We start from the raw sequence: 22545 nt of genomic DNA on the forward strand, positions 1-22545 counted from the left end.
AATATCTTGCATAGGTACCTGTATGCATAATTAAAAACTAACTTTCCATCGAGAGGCTGCAAAAATATGCATGTAAAGACACTAAAAATATTATGGACCCAAACTTCAACTGCTGACTCAGCAAAACTACCATTAGGCTAAATTAACAGAAGTTTTGCTTAAGGAATACGGACTATAAAACCGTGCCCTTCATGAACAAAAAAATGTTTTGGACCCTGAGCATATTGACAAGAGTGACTGGTCAGACACCTGGGAAAGAATTCACTGTCGTAACGCAGAGCCCTATCCATCTATAGCCCCGTCTATGGCCCCTGGAGGTATTTACTGCTAGGAGTCGCAGATGGGCCACATGCCATTGTAGGCAATCTTATCATACCATCCCCTCCATAAACTTATCAAACTCAGTCTTGAAGCCAGTTAAGCTTTTTGACCCCACTGCTCTCTTTGGAAGGCTGTTCCAGAGCTTCACTCCTCAGGTGATTAAAAACCTTCATCTAATTTCAAGCCTAAACTTGTTGATGGCCAGTTTATATCCATTTGTTCTTGTGTCAGCATTGGTGCTTAATTTAAGCAACTCCTTGCCTTCCCAGGTATTTATCCCTGGGATGTATTTATAGATAGCAATCATACTTCCCTTCAGCCTTTGTTTGGTTAGGCTAGCCAAGCTTCTCAAGTCTCCTCTAGTAAGGTAGATTTTCCATTTCTCTAATCATCCTAGTAGCCCTTTTCTGCACTTTCTTTAGTTTGAATTCATCTCTCTTAAACATGGGAAACCAGAACTGCACACAGTACTCCACATGAGGTTTACCAGTTCCTTGAATAATGGCACTAACACTTCGCTATCTATACTGGAAATACCTTGCCTGATGCATCCCATAATTGCATTAGCCTTTTCAAGACCACATCACATTGGCAATTCATAGTCATTGTGTGATCAACCAGTACCCCCTGGTTTTTCTCCTCCTCTGTTGCTTCCAACTGATACGTTACCAGTTTATAGCAAAAATTCTTGTTATTAGTCCTAAGTGCATGACTTTGCACTATTACATTTCATCCCATTTCTATTACTCCATTTTTCAATGTCCTCCAGACCTTCTTGTATGATATTCTGGTCCTCCTCTGTATTGACAATACCTTCCAACTTTGTGTCATCCGCAAATTTTATTAGCACACTTCCACTTTTTGGGCCAACGTCACAAGTAAAAATATTAAATAAGATTGGTTCCAAAACTGATCCCTGAGGAACTCCACTAGCAACCTCCCTCCATCCCTGACAGTTTACCTTTCAGTATGACCTGTTGAAGTCTCCCCTTTAACCAGCTCCTTATCCACTTTTCAATTCTGATATTAATCCCCATCTTCTCCAATTTAACTAATACTATCCCTTGTGAAACTGTATCAAATGCATTACTGAAATCCATTTAGATTAGATCTACTGCATTACCTTTGTCTAAAAAATTCAGTCGTCTTCTCAAAGGAAGATATCATGTTGGTCTGACATGATCTACCTTTTCTAAAACCATGTTGTATTTTATCCCAATTACCGCTTACCTCTATATCCTTAACTACTTTCTTTTTCAAAATTTGTTCTACAACTTGCATACCATTGAGGTCAAACTAATGGGCCTGTAGTTTCCTGGATCACTTTTTTTTTCCCCCTTTTGTAAAAATATGTATAGGTACTATATTAGCAATTCTCTAGTCATAGGGTATGACCCCCAAGTTTACAGTTTCATTAAAATCCTTGATATTGGGTTTACAATTTCCTGTGTCAGTTCCTTTAATATTTTTGCATGGAAATTATCCAGGTTCCCGGGACTTGGTCCCAATAAACTGTCTGAGTTTGACTTCCACCTCGGATGTGGTAATTGCTACTTCCATATCCTCATTTCCACTAACCACCCTGCCATTGCCCCTAAGCTCCTCATTACCCTCATTAAAACTGAGGCAAATATTTGCTTGGGTGTTGGGCCATGCCTAGATTATCTTTAATCTCCACTCCATACTCAATGCTTACCGGTCCCATTTCTTCTTTCCTTGTTTTTTTTTTTTTTTTTTTTTTGGATATATATGGCAATAGTACCTTTTACTATTTGTTTTAATTTCCTTTGAAAGGTCTAGTTCTTCTTGGCTTTTGCAGTTCTTTCTTTTTTCCTATACTGTCTGACCTCCAAGAGGCAGCTTTCCTTGCTGATTCTTCCCATGTTCCATTCTTTGTAGGCTTTCTGCTTTTCTCTGAATAACCTGTTTGAGATGCTTGCTCATCCAATTTGGTCTTCTATCACGATAATCATATGGGACTAGGGAAGGGAGGAAGAAGAACTATACGATATTTTAGATATATGGTATGCTTTTCAAACATTCAGGCATTTTCCTAACAGGAGAACTTGGTTTCAAAAATCATACTTTGCCAGATGAGGCATGATCATTGCTGCCAGAGGCAGCACAATGGGAGTGATTATGTGCTTTGGAAATAGACATACATTCCACTTTGGAGTTCACACATAAGCAATCTTTTCTTCAACATAATCCTTGACTTGAATAGGATTACTCACATGAGTAGGGGTTCCAGAATCAACCCCTTGAAGGTTGGAGACAATATCACAAATGCAAAGGCATCAAGGAATTGGAGACGGATAATACCATCAGCAAGAATGATGTGCTGTCACTAAACACAGAGAGCCTAAAACAGTTTGGAAAACTCCAGCCACACCAATGTAGCCTTAGCAAATGTTGTTAAAAACAAATGATTTTAGCCAAATGAATCAACAGTAGATCAAGGAAAATCAAACCCAACTTAAAATATAATGATCAGAATTTTCAAACACAAGTGCCTAAAGTTTATCCATATTTTGGTAAATAAATTACATCATTTCCAAAAGTGGTAACCATGACTAGCATCCATTGTCTAAAAATGTTGGCCTATAATCATGTTTTCTTATTTTCTGCTCAAAGAAACCAAAAATACGTAAAATTTAAACCCACGTGTGTGAGACTATGTTGTTGCCTAGAATTTTACTTTCCTCATTACTTTCCATCACACTCAAAGGTTTGTTTATATCTCCATTAAAACCATTTTATAGTTCCTTATGATATTCCCCTAACATTTTCTCTTTTCCTGTTCTTTTTTAAAATATTTCACTTAGTCTCAGTGGGAAAGAACTCTACTGACTGAGGACATTCTTGAATTCCACTGAATTCACTGTCAAAATGTCCATTGACTTCACCTCTTGTCTATGCCTAAAAGAGTTGCAAGAGAGAATTGCTAAGCTTGTTACTCATGCTAGGCTTGTCAATTTTGACCCAGACAGTCTGGCTTTTGATTCTTCTATTTTCTTCTCTGTTGGGGCCTGACCAAAAGAGTATTTTAGGTTTTAGCTTTCAGTATTGGGCTATGATACAGCTTACTCCAAGAGGTGAGAGAGAAGGATTCTGGGATAGCTTCTTGACACAGCTGAAAAGAAAAACAGAAAGCAGGTAATGTGTATTTTTTCTGGCATCTGATAACTTAGAAATCATTAAGGAGATAAAGGGTGGTTAGCAGCAAAGTGGAAAACTGTCAAGCACAATAACAAGGAGTCAAAGGGGAAAGTTCAGGCAAGGAAACTGTCAAAAATTATAAGAATGCCACAGGAAATTATTGCATACACAGAGTAAAAAGGCACCGAAGGCCAGACACACAGCTGATGTAAATCAGCTAACTTTCACTAACTCACCAGAGCTAAGAGTTCATATTCTGTACACACTCTGTTTGGCCAATTTTGTTTGGTTCCCAATTCCAAAATGATGGATTAATGTGCCTACAAATGTTTGATAGCCCTTCCTGCCTGCTTCTAATAACTGCTGTGCACAATAAGTGCTGCTTCTTTAAGATTGGAAATCTACTCCTGGTGGAAGGATTGGGGGGAAAGCAGTAACCCAGGAGCCAATGTCATGGCCTCTCCTCTCATTTTCTCTGAATTAGCTCAAGACTTGTTTTCAACAACTGGTAAAACTCAGAACACTAAACGAGAAAGGAGGGGAGACAAAAGATTGGGGACAAAATCTTGGCCCAGAATCAAAAGATAGTACTTATGTGTAAGTGGTCTCATCCAACAGACAGGCAAGTAACTCAGATAGTTACCAAACCTGAGGTGGGGCACAGTTCCACAGAGACAAATCCTGAGGGTAAAACTGAAATAGATCCACTTGAGTTTGGACCCTCTTAAGAATTTTGTGCAAGACCAGGCCAATGATTCTCTGTACCCGAATATTAGAAAAGTAATAGTTAAAATAAATAGGATCCCAGTAGAGGGGAAAACCAAAGCTCCAGGGCTTTATTTTGTTATAAATAAGGACATTTTATATAGAATAGTTCAGCTCAGCAGCAAGAACTGGAGCAGTGTCTAGTACCCCATGGACACAGAAAGGCAGTGTTAGATCTGGCCCATAGTCATTTGTTCGTGGGGCATTTGGAGGTGAACAAAACACTAGACAGAATCCTATGAAGGTTCTTTTGGCTGTGAATATATATGGAGGCTGGATGCTACTGGACCTCCTCCCCTGAATGCCAATTGCACAGTCCACAACCTCAATTAAGGAACCCTGTAGCACTGCTACCAATTATCCAAGTCCTATTTGAAAGGATAGTGACAGATCTGATAGGTCTGTTGGAGAAATCAGCCCAAGGTCATTAGTGTGGTACTGATGTGGTTCTGAACTACTCTACCTGGTATCCGGAAGCCATACCCCCTGTGAAACAGTATTCAAGACTATAGCAAAGAAAATACTTCAGATTTTCCCTTGATGTGAACCCAAAGAGATTGACCAATCAGGGGCTCCATTCATGTCAATGTTGATGAAGGACCTGTGTGCAATGCTTTGAATATGGGCCTATGCATCTCAGTTTATCATCCAAGATTGATGGCCTGGTTGAATGCTTCACTGAAGAGCATGATACAGAAAGTAGTGACTCAAGATGGGAAAAATTGGGATACCTTACTACGCTATCTGATGTTGGGAAAATCCCAGACTTCCATGAGTTTTCCTCTTTCGAGCTGTTGCCACCTTGGCATATTGGACATTGCCAAGGAAGACTGGTGTGGGAAACAGCCTAATCAAGAAAGGAACCTCATTGTACATGTGATGCAGATGTGGGACAGAATATCCCAAGTCACCCCAATAGTGGGAAAACACATGGAAAAAGCACAGAAGACCCAACAAGCCTATTATAATCAGCAAGCAAGGGGGCTTGGAAATTTCAGGTTGATAATCAGGCAACAGTGCTGGTGCCGACAGCAGAAAGCAAGCTCTTGGCCAGATGGCAGCAGCCATACAAAGTAATAGAGGTCATTGGGAAGCTTGACCATAAGATTTGACATCCTTATCTCCAAAAGCAGAAACAAATCCACCACATCACCCTATTAAAGTCCTACCAAGACAGAGAAGCTTATATAGTCACCCTAGACACACCACTCCAGGAAGATAAACCTCCGGGACAAGTAAAAATATCTCCATATTTGACCCCAAACAGATCACAGAAGTTGTTAAGATGACCAAGCAAGACAGAGATTTGTTTTTATGGAAGCCAGGTAAAGCCACAGAAGCCCATCATCGCAGTGAATCCAGGGGTGACTCTGAAGATTAAACCATACAGGACCCCTGAGGCTAAAAGGGAAGACATCAGTAAAGAAATGAAAGTGATGCTATAGCTGAGAGTCATCAAAGAGTCCCCTAGTTAGTGGTCTAATCCAATTGTTCTGGTACCTAAATCAATGAGGTTCTGCAGTGACATCTAAAAATTAAATGAGGTGTCTCAATTCAGTGCCTACTCCATGCTTTGGATAGATGAGCTAATCGACCAGCTGGGAAAAAGGAAGATTCTTATCTACCCTCAATCCTTCTGGCAGAGGCTGTCAAAGAGAAAACTGCTTTTTCTATGCCAGAAGGCTTATATCAATACACAGTCCTCCCTTTAGGATTTCATGGGTTACTGCAACTTTCCAAAGCCTCATCAATAAGCTATTATGCCCACATGCCAAGTACACAGCTGCTTACTTGGATGATATGATCATACACAGCTAAGACTAGGGGGGATACACTTGGAAAAGGTGGAAGCAGTACTGAATACCCTGAGGAAAGCAGGTCTCACAGCCAACCCATCCAAATGGGAAATAGCGTTAGGTAAAGCTAAATACCTCAGATACATCATAGAGAGAGATGTATTGAAACCCCAACTTAACAAGCTGGGGACAATACAAAGTTGGCCTTGGCTTGTAAGAAGCAGGTCAGAGCATTTGCTGGGACAGTGGGGTATGACACATGATTTATTCCCCATATCACCACCAGGGCTGACCCTTTCACAGATCTGACAAATGCCAGAGGCCCAGATGTAGTAAAAAGGTCTGATGTGGCTGATGAAGCTTTTCTGAGTCTAAGGACAGCCCTCTGCAGTAACCCAGTGCAGTAGACCCGGATTCAAGGGGTTCATACTTCAAATGGATGTCACTGAAGTAGGTCTGGGGGATGTACTCTCTCAAATGGTATGAGAAGATGACCCAGTTGTATACCAGGTCTTTCCAGAGAACACAAATATCCCATAGCGGAGAAGGAAGCCCCTCAGGAAAGTGGGCCATGGAAACCTTCCGGTACTACTTACTTGGAGGTAGGTTTTACCCTCATTATGAACCATGCTCCCCTGAAATGGATGCATCAAACAAAGAAAAAAATACAAGGGTAATAAAATAGTTCCTGTTGCTACAACACTTCCACTTCAAGGTGCAGCATAAGGCTGGAATTAGGCCTGGCAACACTGACGGTCTATCGAGGATACACCATTTCTCAGCCCAAGTAGCCCAACCCCATACAATTGAGTGGGGGTGAATGGGAGGAGTGATACGTGACAAAGTCACACCTAACCATTCTGGAAGGGTGGAATATCAGTCTTAGAATGCATTAAAGCTATTTTTCCTATGAACTGAAAGAAATTATAGATTAATTAATTATAGATACCCGAGTTTAATTAATGGCAGCCTATAACCTTTAAAAACCTCTTCTAATGAGTGGGAGAGAAGAGAGAAGGGATAAAAAGCAACCTGCATAAGGGTTGCGTCCAGCCATGGGGAAAGGTTCTCTTAGGTAAAGAGCTGTTTTTCTCTAAAAGGGAAATATTGTGTTTATTTCTGTTTGGGGAATGGGCCTTGGTTCACCATAGCGGGGCTCAGAGTGAGTTAGGGAGGATATTTGGAGATTAGTAACCAGCATAAGATGAGGCAGCATATCCAGTGGGAGTTAGGAAATGTACTTTTTGTTTTTGTTTAAAGAAGCCCCTCAGACCAAACTGTAAATAAACCAATGTAACTAAACCTTTGGAGTAGGGACTGATTTTCCCCAAAACCTCTCTCCCTCCTCCCCTCCAGGCCAGAGGGAGAAACGCTGAGCCCTGACATGACAAAAGAGGTGCATTGTCACAATTTGAAAAGCTCCCTTTGTCAGATTCTAATTCAAAATGGGATACAGCTGGATCTTTTTTTTTTTAAATCTGTCTTCCATGCTGAACTTTGGTTGTTTAGATTAAATAGGCCCCAAATTCAAACCAGGAAAAATCCTATCCCCTACAGAACTTTTAAAACCAAATACATGATGATTGGTTTATTTTACAGACATAGCCTGAAGCTTTTTCCTGAAGCTGCCTGAATACAGACAGTTACAATAGAAAAGCACTCAGATCCAAACTAAACCACATTTCCTTTTGCAAAACCAGACAGACACTATTTTACAAAACCAAAATCCAGCCTCCTCTCCCCACGTCTAAATAAAATAAACTAGATAAGCCTTGGAACATTTGCTTTATTGTGAAAATTCTGAGACTGAAGCATAATGAATTAGGAAAATCCAATGTTGCTCAAAAGTTTGTGCTTGGAAAATACTTATCATATGTAAAAGGAATCAGTTTGGTGATTTTAGCAGGGTATGTAGATGAACACACAGTCCTGCACTGCAGGAATGACACTGGTTCTGTTGTCTGTGGCCACAAATCCATGGGAAAGAGAGGAACAGGTGAGTCTTTTTCTCTTTGATGACATCATGCTGGATGCTGCTGCAGTTCTGATCATCCTCCTCCCCCAGAGCTGACCCACTGGGAACGCATATACATCATCTCTCACTGGTTTGACATTTGTTCTCTCCTCTATGTTGATTATAAGGTGAATTATCTTTCCCACACAAAAGAGAATACCAGTGACTGAAATGCCAGCATTTTTGCCAGAAGAATAGCTCTTCACAGTTAGATAAGATGGCTGCAGGGTGGATATGGTGGAGTTTCGATAGGAAAGCAAGCAGCAATGTCACCACTCTGCAGAAAACAGCTGTAGTAGCCTCAAGAGATGGGATGGTAAATGCACAAATGCACACACAGAACACCTGCAGCAGCACATTTAACTCAACTCAAGCCTTGATCATACAACATCAGTGATTCAAATGAACTAGCAGCAATACAAGAGTAACACAGCTTCTTCTTTGTCCTTTCCTTGCTTACTACTGCCTCACTGTGATCATGGATGGAATCCCTGCTTGCCTTCCAAGCGGGGGTGGGAGCGGAGGAAGAACTTGTCGGGATGAGGTGGGTTTTCATCAGTCCTCATCACTAATATTTGTTCACTGCCACTCATCACTGCCACTCACTGCCTATTGTCCTCTCTGCTTTCACCACTGAAGGGGCTGCTCTTTTTGGGAGTGACACATCAGAAGAATTCTCCATTATAAATCTAGCCTCTCTGGGGTGAAATGTACTGTAGTTCTGATGGAGGAAATGAACTCATTTTAAAGGAAAATCAATCTTCTGCTCAAACAGGGGAGGATAGAAACCTAACCCTCACTTTCCAGAAAGCCCTTTGGGATCTGATACTGTTATTAGTTATCACCGGGAATCCAGAGATTTGAGCAAGTGAGGTTTAGCTAGTCAAGGTTCTGGAGTATTTAGAATCTTTATTCCAGGAAAAGTAAGAAACACATACAGGTTTTTTTTTGTTTGTTTTTTTTTCTCCCCTGATTCGCTCAGAGACTCAGGGCTTCTCACACTGGTTTTACACTTTCACTTTGACTTCAATGGATTTACCTCAGATTACACAGGGCTAAGTGAGAGCAAAATCAATCCCATAGATTTTCCCACTGAGTTAATGTGACAAAATAAGTCTCTGCTGACCTTCCTGGGTACATGGAAGCAGAGAACCAGAAGAAATGCCAGGCAGTTTCAACCATATGATAAAATCCAATTGACCCAGCTTGAAACTCAAACACACACAGTGAAAAGTGGTATTGAAATTAGTGACTTCCAATAAAAGAAAAATAAAACTGTGTGCTAATTTGCTGAGGTGAAAATTGTCATAGTAACACTGCATTTTCGCTGAAATGCCCTGAAAATATGAAGTGGCAAATCTGAAGTATTTTTAATGCTGAATTAATTTTTTTTGCACAACTCTAGTCATAAACAGTCAGCCAGAGAGTTTAAGGCCAGAAGGGACTACCAGATTATCTAGTCTGACCTCCTGTATATCACAAGCCAATACCACCACCCACGACTCTCACAATAAATCCATCAACTGAAATTAGACCGAAGTATTACAGCCCACAGGAGACTAACTATTACGTGCCACAAGCAGAGAATAGGAGGGACTGAGGTGCATGAGTGCAATGGTAGGGAAATGATTAGGTGAGATATACCATGTTAACCCTAGCAAGTGACCCATACCCACACGCTGCAGAGGAAGATGAAAAACCCCAATGATACAGCCAATCCAACCTGGGGGAAAATTCCTTCCCTAACCACATACAGCAATCAGGCCCTGAGCTTGGGAGCAAGAACCAGCCAGCCAACCATCTGAGAGAGAGAATGCTCAGTGCCACCTCAAAGTTCTGGGCCACCCCACCCAACATACCATCTCAAGTCCTGGCCATCCCTGGTGCTTTAGAGGAAGAAGATAAAAACAAACAAACACACAGAATACTTCGGGGGGGGAAGGAGAATCCCTTCCTTAACCCTTGAGATGTCCAGCTGGAACCCTAAGGCATGGGTTTTTAAGAACATAACACAAACTGGAAGTCCAGAGTTGCTGAGCCCTCCCCTCTACCATCACAAGCAATCCCGTCATACAATCATCTCCATTTTTAAAATAAAAATAAAAATTCTAATAATATACATACTCAATTAGGATAAATCAATCAAGAAACTGGATCCTCTCATCTGAGTCCAATATAGAAACGTGATGCTATCAACTGGACTTTGTGATTTAGATAAGCATTTTTTATGCAGTCATAGTGCCACCTGCAGAACAGTGCTACAACTCTATGATGTGTGCTTTGAGTATTCAAATTCCTTATAGTGATACAATGTGTGCATTGAACCTTAAAATTTTGTTTACAGAATATTAGGAAGACATTTTTTTTCTTCTTTCTTATTAACTGATACTAAAAAAGATCTTGGCGTTCATGAACCCAACTCTTACATTGGTCATGGGTTATGAGATTAAGAAAATATAAGGCCAGATCTTCAGCTAATGTAAACTGGCATTAATCCATGGAAGTCAATGGAACTATTCTAATTTAAACCAGTTGAATATTTAGCCCTCAATTTCTCAGTTTTCAGGTTAGTAGATACAACAACTTAATCTCTGAACTAAAGACAAGATAGACAAAACTGATCTGGAGATGGTACCACTGGTTGAATACAGGATCTCTGAGTACCCACAATCCAATCACTTTCTTGAGTGGTGATTATCACCGTGTTGGAAGTAGCCATTCCTGAAAATATACATGAAATCAGTACTTCCAAGAATGACTGTATTGGATGATGACCAATTGGCATGATTCCTGAAAGTAACACCCTATATTGATCCACAGAGGGTTGGGTATGTCCATAGTTTAGTACGTAAAGCTTCTGGGAATCCCCTTAATAACTACAAAACAGATATCCTTAAACTAGAAGGGATCAGTGGATTGAGAAACTAGCAATGTTGACAATGGAGGATCATTAGTTAAAAAAGAGGAAAATATGAAAAATACTATAAAATATTCACAAAGGAAATGGAATCATTTTAGCATAATGACTAACTCACAGTTTTAAAACTCCTTTGAAAATGCAAACATGCTTTCTCTTTTTGTAAAATTATAGATAATTTAAAATAAAAAATGGATTTTTGGCATTTTAGAGGAAATAATGCCTATTGATGCATCAGCAATGTCTCTCTTATTGTGCATTAAGAGTGTTTCATTCCAGCTAAATTGATATGTCTTTGCATTTTAATATCTCACCACTCTAGAAGCTTCTACCACTCTAGAAGCTTCTACCATTTCATTATAATCCTGTTTTAAGATATAGCAATTTTAAAAATATCTAAATGAGCCTACAAAGACATGCTGCAAAAAATCAAATATAGTTGTATTCAGCTTCCTGACAGTAAATGTTAAAACTTAGTAATTTAAACAAAGGAAACATCACTAGTTAAGAGTATTCTCCATTTTTATACACACTATCAGAGTAATGTCTGAATGGCCTGTTATCCAATAACAAAAAGAATGTGTTACCTCTCAGTGGAGCTAGTTCTGATCTTGGCTTCCCAAGTATAGATCTAGCCTAACTCAGATTTCAGTGGGCTGCACAGGGAGTAATTGTATGCAGAATTTGGCCAATAATGTTTATGCATAAAGAGACAATTATTCATAGACAGAACATACATGGAATGATCCAACCTCCGCACTGACTGCCCTAATCCTCCAGTTGAAGTAGTTTAATCCCATGATGGGAAGGAGGCAATGTCGGATGGAGGGACAAATTGCCTTAGTTGGGCCACACCTTTTAACAAAGGTAGTATTCAAGAAAGGATTAGACATTTATATGAATAATAAGAACAGTCACAATTATAATAGATAGGATTATTATTTTTTTAAGAAGGAATATGAACCTCATGCTTCAGAAGATCACAGCCATGATTCCAATTAAATCCAATCTGGCAATTCTCCGGTTCAATTTAAAATTCTTTTTTTTTTTTTTTGACAGATTGCAGACTATTACACCATTTCTCACTATGTTGTTGATCGTTTTCTCCTCAAATCAAAAGATCATCCATCAGCAATTATTTGCACCCCAGTGAGATCCCCAGTCAAAGATGTGGGATATGATGCTTTTGCACACCTCTTACAATTGCAAAGGGAAATCACTTAAATAGCTATCTATGAAAATGGGAGTTTAAGGTGCAGAATATTGCATTTTCTGTATCAAGAAAACCTTTGGCTTGCATCCAAGATGAAAATAAGTTTGCATTTTGAAATGTAGACATAGACACATCAACCGTTCTTATGGTCTAGTGCTTATTTTTGATGGCTATGTTCAAATCTTTTGGATCTGTACAAATGTAAGGTTTTATGTGGTGACCATATTATCAACCCAGTCAGCTGGTGACCCCAGTTTACTCAACAAAACATCTACAATTTTATTATTTGGTCAGTTTCAGTTTCTTCTTTATTTCTTAGCACTATATTGAGATTTCACATGGCACATATATCCTTGGGGGCTGTAGCAGGTTCACACTGGCTCCCTTGCTGCTCAGTTCCCCTGTCCCACAAATCATGTGCAGATCACAGCTTCATGCTCCCACTAGCACTCTTTATTCTCAGGCTTTTTTTCCACCAACAGCTATTTACAAGTACAGTCCAGGCTCAGGGGCCCCAGGCTCAACCACTCACTCAGGGCAGCTCCCCTTTAACTGAAGCTTTTCCCTTCCAGGCCAACCACTCACCCCTTCCTTGCTCCTGCCACCTCCCTGCTGTCTCTGATAAGTCCCACACTTGAGTACCTTCCAGAGAGCCTTTATAGGGCCGGTCTAATGAGCATAATAGCTGCTCCCTGGCTCACTCCCCGTTTGATTAGGGCTCCAGGGACAGAGGACTGGCTTATCCTTCAGTTCTCAGTCAGCACCTTGTCACAGTGGCACACTGGGATCTCTCTCATGAAATATCCTTATTGTATCTCTCTGTTAAATGTGTCAGATTCTTAACAAAAATATATTTTACATCCTATTCAGTAGAGAAGTTATACACCTGTTTAATCATCTGCATTTACAGGCTGCACTTCAATCCTAGTATACAAGGGACTTCCTGTTCCATTATTTCACTCTCTCACTGATATCCGTTATACTGCCATGCCAATGTAGGTTAGCCACGAGTTCATTTGTGCCCATTACCTGAAACAAGTTTAGTTTCTGGTTTTAACATTGGGCAGTCTTTTTGTAGGGTTGCAGGATTAGGTTTTACTCAGCTTGAATAAAGATTTTAAAATTCACTTTTTGTTAATTTATTTCTAATATGAAAAAACAAATTTGCTGCAGAATCTTGGTTTGTAAATATATAAAGAAATCCAAAAAAACTGCTTCGACATTTTCAATGAATTGTCTGCCAGCTGGATGTTCATAAGTATATTTAGCTTTCCTGTTTCTTTGCAATTTGTGTTGCAAGGGGCAATTTTGCAAAAGGATTGCTTTTATTATTGTCTGAAGGGTGATGTATTCTTTGTGCTAGACACCTTTGTGTCATATTTATTGCAAACACTTCTGGTGTCTACCATTTGTTTACTCCTGTCTACTGTGCTTTAATATGTATTTCACTTCTTTCATGTCTTACAAACACTTTCATCTGGGAAGCAGTTGTCAGTAGCCCTGCACATATCAACTGTCAACTCAATTTCTCACAATAAACTTGTTTGAACCTAATTATCAGTTATGGCACAAATAATTCAGTCTCTAATCAGTCTGTCTGTTAACTAATCAAATTCACATTACTTGGTTCTGTTACATAATGGTCAATACTTGTTTAGAAAGCATATGTGCCTTTCCCAAGTGTCGAACTTGAAGGGATCAAAGCATTCTGGAAGTTTTAAATGACTGTCTTATGCTCCCACTGGAATGTAATGTAGAGCTCCAGGGTCCACGGACTGGCTACTGATAGCAGCATGGAGGATTTTGCCCTTTTGCTTACAGGAAAACATGCACACACTGCAATCACTTCTGCAGTTCTCCACCAGGCTTCCTTCCAAATGGAGGGATTTGGGTGTCTTCAGTTGTTCACTTTTTGCCATAGATTTTGTTTTATTCTAACTGCACATAAAGAGAAGCAGCACACTTGAGGGCTGGCTGGAGAACGGTTTTTACTTCTGAGTTCCAAGCACTTGATGTAGGGTAGGTTAATAATAGGCTAATACCCCTATCATATGACAGGAGTCTACCCAGTGGCTACCGGTACATTGAATTTCACCTATGAAATAAAATTAAGAATAGTAATAATAATAAATAATAAAATTGTAGAACTGCATCAGTTATTCCTATAATGGTGCTGATCTAATATCACAGAGACATAGATCTCATGTGAGATGGGATGACTTGACATGATATTCACATTCATCATTAAAAACTTTACAAGAAGCAACACCTATTCTCTTTTATCTGGAAGAAAATAGAAACGAATTTATGTATATTAACATAGCCTTTAACTGAACAGCTGTTATGTATGAAGCTTCATATGTTGTGACAGCTGTCTCTCTAGTGCCACCTTCTGACTGCACTGCTTCAATTTCAAAACCACATTTGAAACTAAAGAAATAGGTGTTTTTAGTTTCTGATGACAAGACAGCTTGAGCTGTGTACCTGTAGCTGGTGATTTTACTAAAACCTCTCAACAGAATTCTATCCTGATGACTATATCTATTTTTAAATTTCTCTTTCCCCTTCTCTCTGTGTAGCACTTCACTGGAATTGCTTAAGTTACACTGCCTTTTTCACACCTTATCAAAGAGTTTGTATTTCTTTATCTATTTATAGTTCTTTCATTTCATTCCACGTACTTGAATGGTAAAACAAACAAAGAGACAAGCTATGTTAAATAAAAAGTTCAAATGTTTCTACACACACATGCTGGAGTTAACTTATAGAGCTAAACACAGCTATACATTTAATTTACTGTAAAGTCATATTTTTTAAAAATTCCATTCATAGAATACTCAGCTGTGGATTCAAAGTTATCAATTAGCAAAAACTCTAATGATTATGCAGTGCCCTTGCCCCTGGGCTCAGTTTAGCACCACAGGAGGGGAGAAGTAATGTTTTCCTAGTCCTGCTACCCGCTGGGATGAGGTACTTCCTGTTTGTCTGAGCACCTTATGCTGCTAAGGGACAGTGGCTCTTCCTTATAACAAATGGCAGCCTGAAGTTGAAAGATACAATGGGCAACCATTCAGTTCCTTCTGAAGACCAAGAGGGAAGCCACCAAGCCCCAAGAGGGAGCAAGTGTGTGGTGGGAGGAACAAATGTAGGCAGTAAGTGCTTCTCTGTCAAAGTGAAGAGGAGGAGGAGAGAAATCTGGGGTCAAAGGTGCTGGGGCTTTTCTGGTATTATCAAATTCGAGCTCTAGAGGGATTTCGGGTATTTGTCTGGTGCCAATGCCTGCAAAGGGTTAGGTTTGTCTGATCCCCTTAAAACACACGAGGAGAGGTTTGGCCCAGTTAATCATACTATAAATGAATAATGAGAGTTTATTCATCAGAAATTCCATCAGAGAGTGTTTTCTTAAATCATTTTAAAACTGTTTCATCATCAGAAGCTGAAGAGGCAATCATCATCGTATTTTGGGGTATATCTGAACATGACACAAGCATTCTTTTCCTCCTTTCATTTGAAATAAAAGCAGGATTTCCATTATTTATATTATGGCTTTTTCTAGCAGCACTGATCAAAAGCAGGGTCGTGTTGTGTTAGGCATTGTACAGAGGTAAATATAGATATGGTCACTGAACTTAAGACCTGACAATCTAAGACTATGAGCAGCAGGCCAATAATGGAAAAATAGGGAGAGAATTAAATAAACACAGATTTATACAGCTTTTGCATTGATATGTATATTCACCGATCAAAAAGAGACTTAGAGGAAACAGTTGAATTTATAGTGCAAAGTGCAGTGCTAGTGTGTTGCAAAGGCCTCTCCCAAAATTTCCTAGGATATTCCTAAGAGTATCTACCACTCTGCTGTTTCAAACCGCTTAGTGATCCATCAGCACTGTGGGAGGATTTCTGGTGAACTTCTAGAAGTGCAGCACTCTGGTAATCTCATTAACATAATTGGAAGTGAAACTGGTTTAGTGCTAGTCAATGTGTTTCAAAGGTATGGTGCTATGGTTAAACTGAAGATTTTTATTTTATTTGGAAAATATTTTCATTGCTGCAGAGAGTCTTGAATGAGGTACTGAAATAGCACTGCCACTGTATCGAGGAATGAAGGATAATACCCATGATAAGACATACAGAAAGAGTGATGAAGACTGGTAAATAATGCAGACCTTTTAAGCAGGAGTTCACAATGAAGAGCAAATCCCTGCTGCCTTTTAAGAACGCTATGTCTCTTTGAACTATGTAACAGTGACCGCTTTGATCTCCATTTTGACTCTGCACGGTATTGTGTGGGGATCAGCAGCACCCTATGGATACATTTTCAATGTGATGTGCAGATCATTTAGAGAGTTAGTGTGAGTTAAGAAATCGCTCAGTAAAGTCCAAGAAATGTTCACAGCTTGGATCAGTGGCACAGAGAAAGGCTGCCATGTAAGTGACCCCTTAAAGGAGACAGAAAGAGGTGCAGGGTTGAAGAATAGAAATGACATTCCTACATTCCATGATACAGCCAAGCAAATTGTGGAGGTAATGCAGCACCAGCTTCACTGATCAAGAAGTATCCCTTCTTTAACCATTCTATAATTTACATTGCCATTAGCTGGGAACCGAGTTTTTTTCTCTCAGCCTAGTCAATACAAGTCAATTGTAGCTGTGAGAAGGTGATGGAAACCAATAAGAAGTCTGCACAGAGTATCTTTTCAATAAGATCTAAGGTTAACATTATGCAGTATTTTCAAAATTCAGTGCACCAACGTCTCCAATATTGATTTCAATAGAAATTGCATATGAACAACTGCTGGTATAATCAAAGCCTGTTGCCCTAGAATTCAGCCAAACTTCTTAGTAAAAACAGTGAGGCAGAAGTCACTATAGCCAGGATTGGATTCCCTAAACAGGTAATGCTCATCGAACATTACGATGGAGAATATGGCTCTAGGAGAGCTGCTACCTAATGATAGCACCAACTCTTGCCTCACCGAATCCTTTATCGCTGGCCAGTCTGATAAAGTTTAGAGATAGTTCAGTAGAAAAAATACATTGTAATTTCTTTCACACTCTTTTGTTATTTCTGATTATGCAGCTATGGTGAGCAGCACAAGTTTATCTTCCCATGTTCAAAAACCCATCTGGTTCCTATTATCAGCTGATCTTTTTTATCAAAACTTTATAATAGAAAACACACATTTCAGCTGCATACAATAGTCCTGACTGAAGGAAATATCCTCTGACAAGGCAAATGATAAGAAAGGACAATAATCCAGGAATGAGCCTACAGAGCTCTAAAATACTAGGAGGGTATTATATAAACCAGAAAAATGGCCCATCAGCAATGAACTGAGAAATTATGGCATTTAAAATCTAAATCCCCAGTTCTTAAAGTGTGTGGTCTAAAATAACTGCAGTCAACCTGGTCTACCTCATATATATTTGTGAAAATACTGTTCACTATGAATGAAAAATGTGATGTATTTCACGAGGCATGCAAAAAACTGTATTCTTGAAATAGTTCCATCTTTGTCTGTTACTTATTTGTGTTGTCAAGCTTGTGGAACAGGAAATTGGTCCCCAACTTATCCACTTAATAGAAACAGCCCCATATATTTTATTTGTATTTGTTTTCCCCAAGAGTGCTCTCCAAAAAAGCTCTATTTGTCAAATCTTTACAAGAAATAACCTCTATTGTGATACCGCTATTGAAAGAGTCTTGCTATTATTTACTTTTAGCCAGCAAAGCACTTAAGCATCTGCATGAGTAAGCATGTGAATAGTCTCGTTGACTTGCTTGTTATTGTAATAACAAAAGGTTTTAATTTTGGTCATTGCTCCATATTGTCACTATCAACAATTCAAAGTCAGACAAGTATGTGCATTATTTTGGATTTCCCTCCTCCCCCATTATTGCCTGTTTGGCTTCTGTACAGATGACCCAGTCAGAGTTTTCCATTAATTCTTTATGATGGATTTTGTTTTTTGATATGCAAGGTACATTAGTGAGTAAAATGGACCAAGTATTCAATGTTTTGTAGATGTATTTAAACAAGTTGTCCATGGGCAGTTCATGAACTGTCTGTTTGGGGATGCTAGCCTCCGGCCCTCCCCCTTCCGCCTGAAGCCCTGCCTCTTCCACACCCTCTCCCATCAGAGCCCCCTCTGGTGGACTGAGCACCAGCCTGTCTGGCTGGGTGCTCCCAGTCAGTGCCGGAGCACCCCAGCACCAGTGCCTGGGGGCAGCCTGAGCACACCCGGAGCCCATATCCCAGCACTGCCCCAAAAACCCACCCTGGCCCCAGGCTTTCTGGCCCATGCCCCAGCCCATCCTCCCTTTCCCATGCTGGAATACCGCCAGCCAACCATCACCAACACCAACCCACCTGGCCCCAGGCTGGCTGGTCCGCCCAAGCCCCTGGAGCAGCCCCAGCCACACGCCTGAGCCTTGGGACCTAGCGGTGCAGTGCCGACATGTCCTGGCTGGCCCCAGCGCTGGCCTGCGCAGCACTCCAGCCCACCCCGCCCTCACTTCTGGCCACCCCCTTCATCAGAGAGGGCCTCCGCTACCAGACCCATCTGAGCAGGATGCAGCAGGAGGGAGCGGAACCACACCTGGCTGTCAAGGAAGGCTAAGCCTTCCCTGTCCTTACACACCTGGCACCCATGAAGCTGTCAGAGTCACATGGGAAATTATTAGTTAAATTGGAGAAATGGGGGATTAATATGAGAATTGAAAAGTGGATAAGAAACTGGTTAAAGGGGAGAGTACAACGGGTCATACAGAAAGGTAAACTGTCAGACTGGAGGGAGGTGCTAGTGGAGTTCCTCAGAGATTGGTCTTGGGATCAGTCTTATTTATTTAACATTTTTATTACTGACTGTGGCCCAAGAAGTGGGAGTGTACTAATAAAATTTCTGGATGACAGAAAGTTGGGAGGAATTGCCAATACAGGATGACCAGAATATCATACAAAAAGATCTGGAGGACCTTGAAAACTGGAGTAATGGAAATGGGATGAAATTTAATACTGCAAACTGCAAGGTCATGTACTTAAAGACTAACAACAAGAATTTTTGCTATAAACTGGGGATTTATCAGTTGGAAGCAACAGAGGAGGAGAAAGACCTGGGTATATTGGTTGAACACAAGATGACTATGAGCTGCCAGTGTGATGTGGCTATGAAAAAGGCTAATGCAGTCCTTGGATGTATCAGGTGAGATATTTCCAGTAGACAGAGAGAAGTGTAAATACCATTATACAAGGCACTGGTGAGACCTAATCTGGAATACTGTTTGCAGTTCTGGTCCTCCGAGAAAAAGATTAATTCAAACTGGAACAGGTGCAGAGAAGGGCTAATAGAATGATCCGAGGAATGGAAAACCTGCCTTATAAGAGGAGACTCAAAGAGCTTGGCTTGTTTAACCTAACCAAAAGAAAGTTGAGGGGAGATATGATTGCTTTCTATAAATACATCAGAGAGAGAAATACTGGGGAAGGAGAGGAATTATTTAAATTCAGTGCCAATGCACACACAAGAACTAATGGATATAAACTGGCCATGGGAAGTTTAGACTTGAAATTAAATGAAGATTTCTAACCATCAGAGAGGAGTGAAGTTCTGGAACAGTTTTCCAAGGGGAGCAGTGGGGACAAAAAGAAAAACTGGAATCAAGACTGAGCTTGATAAGTTTATGGAGGGAATGGTTTAATGAGACTGCCTACAATGGCATGTAGCCAACCTGTGACTGCTAGCCATAAATATCTCCAGTGGCTGATGATGGGACACTAGATGGGGGAGGGTTCTGAGTTACTACAGAGAATTCTTTCCCAGGTATCTGGCTGGTTGGTCTTGACCACATACTCAGGGTCTAATGGATTGCCATGTTTAGGGTTGGGAAGGAATTTCCCCCTGGGTAAGATTGGCAGAAACCCTGGGTGGTGGGGGGGAGGAGGAGGAGGAGCAGGGTTGGGGGACTGCCTTCCTGTGCAGAATGGGACATGGGTCACTTGTAGGTTTAAACTAGAGTAAATGGTGGATTCTCTTTAACTTGAAGTCTTTAAATCATGATTTGAGGACTTCAGTAATGCAGCCAGAAGTTATGGGTCTATTAACAGGAGTGAGTGGGTGAGGTTCTGCGGTCTGCAATGTGCAAGAGGTCAGATTAGATGATCATGGTAGTCCCTTTTCACCTTGAAGTCTATAAGAGTCCTATGTTTTTGTTATATTGTATACAAAATACACAGCAGCATATTTTGTATACAATAAATTTGTATACAATACAAAATACAATAATTTTGCATACATCAGTATTTTGTATACTGTATACTGCTGTTGATTTTTAAAGATACCTACTGCTGTGCATGCCAGAGAAAATATCTCTGGTTGAACAGAAAATGAATTTTTTTTTTTTTTGGAGTACTGAAAAAGTTTGAAAAAAAAAATCATTCCAGGTTAAATGAAACCTTTTGTTTCAACAAATGAAAATGTTAAATTTCAATTTCAACCACTTAAAAACATTTTTGTTAAGAAAATAAAATCAAAGGAAACTTGGAAATGAAAAATGATTTCAAACCAAAAACGCCAAAACTTTTGTTTTGAAAATGTCAAAGTGAAGAGTTTCAACTTTTTTTGAATTTTTTGGGGACCAAAACAAGTTTGCAAAACTGACGCAAGTTTGCAAAACCTTTTGGTGTCACCGAATGAGTATTTCTTTTTTTCTGAAAAAAGTTTCAACTGAAAAAAATTCACCCAACTCAATCTGGGGAATAGTCAGGCATCACAGTAAACCAGAGAAGTGCCTGATTTAGACAATAGCTTTCTCCCAGGTGTACTGCCTTGGTGGCTACAGGAGAGCACTTAACAAAGGAGACTTATGTTAACTTAAAAGTCTAGGGGGCAAGAACATCAGCTTTATGGACTATAGTCCAGATCCATAGACTATTCAAATTAGTGGGAAACTTTTCATCAACTTCAGAGAACTTTGGAGCAAGCCCTATACCAATGGGTTTTAATTATATCTTTTTAGGATGGAATCAGGAACATGCTGACAAAAGTGTAATAGTATTTGAAAAATGAAAATCAATAGAGATAATATATTGCAGGGACATAATGGGATTCTTATTGAAAGTGCTCTGAAACATAACATGGCAAAATAGAGAAGGAACTTTGATCACCACAACTGCAGCACAAACAGGGCTGTAATAACCACTTGCCACACCCTCTGCTCCAAAGTTAATCACACAGGAATAGAGAATGAGTTTAAAGATATTTTTCCAATGTAACATCCTTCAGACAGCTCAAAATATTTTTAACTGGAATGAAAATAGTTGATCAATAGATGCACAGAGAAAAGAGGACAGGGGGTAAAAGCCTAAGGAACTGAGAGGCATTTGAGAAGTAAAGCATTAGAATCAACAGTGAAATGTAAGAGAGGGGCAACATATTTATTTAATTGAAGAATGCCAGTCAAGACAGATTCTAGTTCGGAAGTTTGAGATAGAAACTAACAATAGCAGTGCGAAGAATAGTCATGACAGAATTTTAACAGGATCAGACTAGTTTTTATTCAATTAGATATTTTCATGTATATTTACACACACACACACACACACACACACATACACACACACCCCTATTGTACACTGTTCTCTTTATGCAACCCACATCAAATACTTTTTTATAACTGTAAGCTTTCTTTAGTTCCTTTTGACTTTCTTTGTAAGAAAGTTTGCTAGAAATGGATGCATTTTGTGCAGGCATTTAAACCTGACATAGATACATGACAGCTGAAAATTCATATTCCATTAGTTTACGATTAATTCTGCTGTATATGATTCTGGTGCAGTTATAAAACTTGTATGTTTTAAAGAGAAAACAGAAATATAAAAACTATCACAAATCCACAGAGCTGTAACACAGCTTTGATAATGTATTTTCTTCTCTGATTAGTTCTACAAACACTGGATTACCTGTTTTCATGAAAATCAAGAGGTCTCCCACTGTTGAGATGCAATATATTACAGGAAGGACAATAAAATACGTGATACATCCCAAACCATTTTTTATCACTTGTCTTTACATCTCTTTATCTAGGAACTGGTTATATTTTTATACATGTTCATCAGCCGATAAGACCAATAAAGGGTTAAGATTTCCTGATAATTTAATCACAATTGTTTATCAGTAAAATATATTTAATCTCTAACTGATTGGTGACATTTAATTATGTAAATTTGTTTTGTTCATCTTCATTTATTCACCAATGAGTGAGACAGGAAGACAAGGTGTGAGAGAGAAATTTCAGACTCTGTTTTGTAAATATCTTCCCTCCTTTAATTCTCTATATTTCTACATGGTTGGACTTTTT

At 39.6% G+C, this 22545-nt stretch overlaps 1 protein-coding gene across 10 annotated transcripts in view; it reads right to left on the bottom strand.

The window, feature by feature from the left end:
* RALYL (RALY RNA binding protein like) overlaps positions 1–22545 on the bottom strand; it is a 552061-nt gene that overhangs the window by 168347 nt on the left and 361169 nt on the right. The window lies entirely within an intron of this gene.

This window comes from Emydura macquarii, unplaced genomic scaffold, assembly GCF_026122565.2.
Source record: "Emydura macquarii macquarii isolate MOO-44397 ecotype Brisbane River unplaced genomic scaffold, CSIRO-AGI_Emac_v2 contig_1477, whole genome shotgun sequence".
In the NCBI taxonomy this organism is placed as follows: domain Eukaryota; kingdom Metazoa; phylum Chordata; order Testudines; family Chelidae; genus Emydura; species Emydura macquarii.